The sequence below is a fragment of the Pleurodeles waltl genome, chromosome 6, assembly GCF_031143425.1.
Source record: "Pleurodeles waltl isolate 20211129_DDA chromosome 6, aPleWal1.hap1.20221129, whole genome shotgun sequence".
Classification (NCBI taxonomy): domain Eukaryota; kingdom Metazoa; phylum Chordata; class Amphibia; order Caudata; family Salamandridae; genus Pleurodeles; species Pleurodeles waltl.
This window is the reverse complement of record NC_090445.1, coordinates 86,239,895-86,242,834: the sequence shown is the minus strand read 5'-3', so window position 1 is coordinate 86,242,834 and position 2,940 is coordinate 86,239,895. Positions and strand designations below refer to the sequence as shown.

The 2,940-nt window shown below is 50.3% G+C and overlaps 1 non-coding gene across 1 annotated transcript; it reads left to right on the top strand.

The window, feature by feature from the left end:
* The first annotated feature begins 1,654 nt into the window (after positions 1 to 1,654).
* On the top strand, positions 1,655 to 1,727 carry TRNAK-CUU (transfer RNA lysine (anticodon CUU)). The gene has a single exon. It is a non-coding gene; the product is annotated as a tRNA-Lys (tRNA).
* Positions 1,728 to 2,940: the final 1,213 nt, after the last annotated feature.

Genomic DNA, 2,940 nt, shown 5'->3' with positions numbered 1-2,940 from the left:
GCAACATAAAATGAAGCGCCTAAAGGTCTCAATCTTAAAACTCTGAGACGCATTGTTTGGTTGATTAGCGGCGGTTCACGCACGGGCGGCGGATAGAGGGAGCCGTGACCGGGCTGTCCTCCTCCACAGTGAATACTGTAAAGGACAGACTGTGGCTACACAGGGAGATGTGGCCTGGCTGTGTGGTTGAGCAGGTAAGGCTCAAAGGTGAGAACTCTTGGCTTTACCAATGCTTATTTTCAGAAGCTACCCGCATTGACCCCCGCCCTCAACAAACTACTTTTTAAATCCTTCACCCCACACTTGCTTCAACCCCCCTTGTCCAAGTCCCAAGCCCCTACAGACGTTGCCACCCATGCCACCTGTCCACGCCCACGCCGCGTGGCTCTCTGCACCGTCACACTCGGTCTGTCACACACAGAATGTACGCGTCGGACCTCACAGTCCTGCCTGAGCTCTTGGTAATGCACCAGTCTGCCCTGTGCCAGTGATACTTATACTCCGCCATGGTGCAGCTCTTGGCATTGTACCAGTCTGCCCTGTGCCAGTCTGTGCCTGTGATACTTCTACTCTGCCATGGTGCAGCTCTTTGCATTGTACCAGTCTGCCCTGTGCCAGTCAGTGCCTGTGATACTTCTACTCTGCCATGGTGCAGCTCTTTGCATTGTACCAGTCTGTCCTGCAGAGCCAGGGGTACAAACAGAGAGAAGGAACAACAAGACCCCCAAAGGACCCCCGTACTCTGGTTAGACCAGCTGGTATAGCATGCGTTATCCCATCTCGTGGGTTCAAGTCCCCCTTAGGGCATGTGCTATTTTTAGTTTATTATTTTTCTTCTCTTATTTCTCCCTACAAGTCTTTCTTGTTTGTAAATCTAACAACGGCTTTATAGAAGTTTACAACTTCCTTCAGTCTGCACAGGCTGGAGACTGAGATCTCTTCGGGGGGTCATAGGGTCACTTTAGGGATCACAGCTCCTCCGCTGCTGCGTCGCATTCTCATGACGTGAAAGCGCCCACAATCCTCGCACAGGGAATGAAAGTATAGCTGCTATAAATGAGGTTATGTCACAAAATCGCTGTGTTAAAGTGGGCTCGGAACCCACCTAAGGGGGGTCCCTTCTTGAGTCTGGCACCGGAGACCGCGCGGCCATCCTGGCACCTGAGGAAGGGGGAGGGGTGATGTCATCAGAGCTGTGAAATGGATGCATGTGATGGTGATTTTTCCAGTGTTATTCAGATACACTTCGCACCCACAGACCTCCCCTTCTCCACTATCTGCAGGGGGCGGGGGCCGAACTTCAAACCGTTTAAGCCTCGGATTGCCCAACTGTGGAACTACAGCCCTCGGGTCAAACTGTTTATTCAGTCTTCACCTGCACGTGCACTTCTGTGATCTTCTGGGCGCTACGTCTCAGAGACTTTTACAGCTGCAGAGATTCCACGATGAGTCTTCCCTTCCTGCAGCTAGTAGAGTTGGTGACCAGATCCCAGATTTAGCAGTGGGACCAAGTCCGGATCCCCTGCTCCGACTGCTGCTACTGAGAGCGGCGAGCACCAAGAGGCTCGGGATGCTCCAATTAGAGAATCTTCAGGAAAGAGCACCCCTGGGGTTCGTAGATATGGTAGAGAGAGGGCTCCATAGCATTATATCAGCCCGGCTAGCTCAGTCGGTAGAGCATGAGACTCTTAATCTCAGGGTCGTGGGTTCGAGCCCCACGTTGGGCTTGGACGTGTGTTTTTAAGCAATGTTCCCATTTTTCTCTAACACTCAAATTGTATCTATATTATCCGAGGTGACAACAAATTCATCTTCTTGTCAGCCCTTTCCACCGTGGGAGGAGCCGATCGCAGTCGGACTTGGCCCCGCCTCTTCTGGGCGCTTTATTAGTCACACACAAAACGGTGGTATCTTCAGCGAGGTCTCGGTGCTTTTGAAGAAGTTATCAGACACTAAAAGCCACAGGACCGAGGAATGCAGCTCAGTGTGCCAGAAATGCCCTCTTCCAGGTTGGCCCATTAGACTCGTCAGGAACAGACACCGGGAATTTAATATCATCGCACTGACATATCCGGTGAGATATTTTAGTTCAGACATCTGGAACCCAGGTATCTTGCAACAGACATCTGGCACTGACATCACAGATTTAAATGTGCCAAGACAGACATCGGAAGCAGATTTGCAAGAACAGCCACCAGTGATGCTAGGTTCCGCATTTGACATTCACACTTGAGAAGACTGGAACAAACATTACGTATTAACTGCCCCCCACCACCCCCCTGCCAACACCTGAAAGGACCTTTCCCAGAATGGGCATCACCAGTGAGATATCTTCCATTAGACATCAGGCATCGAATGTCTCAGGAAATACATAATCAATAGCGTCTGCCACGAGAGCCAATAGTCTTGGTCCGCCATCGGCAATGGAGCTCTAAAACGGACTTCGTATTTAAATGTCTCACATCAGACGTGCAGCAGGAGGGTCGAACAACCATTAGCTGTGTAATATTATTCTACATCGGGCAGGAAGAATGGGGCGGGGAGGAGTGTTAAGTATCATAAACAGACCTCAGCAGTGAGAAGTTTTCCGCCAGACAGGCATCAACCACTGAGAAATCAGGAAAGGAGGAATTTCATGTTTCAGAGCAGACACCAGGAATGGCTTAGGTCAGGCCCGACCCCGTCTGTAGAACATTCTAGGTCAGACTTTCACAATGGATGACTTCAGAAAGGGGGTTATGAGGTGCACTTCAGGAGCACTTTTGCATATTTAGCATGTGGTGTCCAACAAAGTCAGCACAGAAACATGAGGGGCAGTGCTCAATTTGTGCTTGTTGTTTTCAGTGCAGAGCACCAGCACTTATTTTTGAGGGCCGGCGCTTACTTTTCTGCCTCAAGCATTTACTGCGAGCAAAAGATACATATGGGAAAGACGGAGTA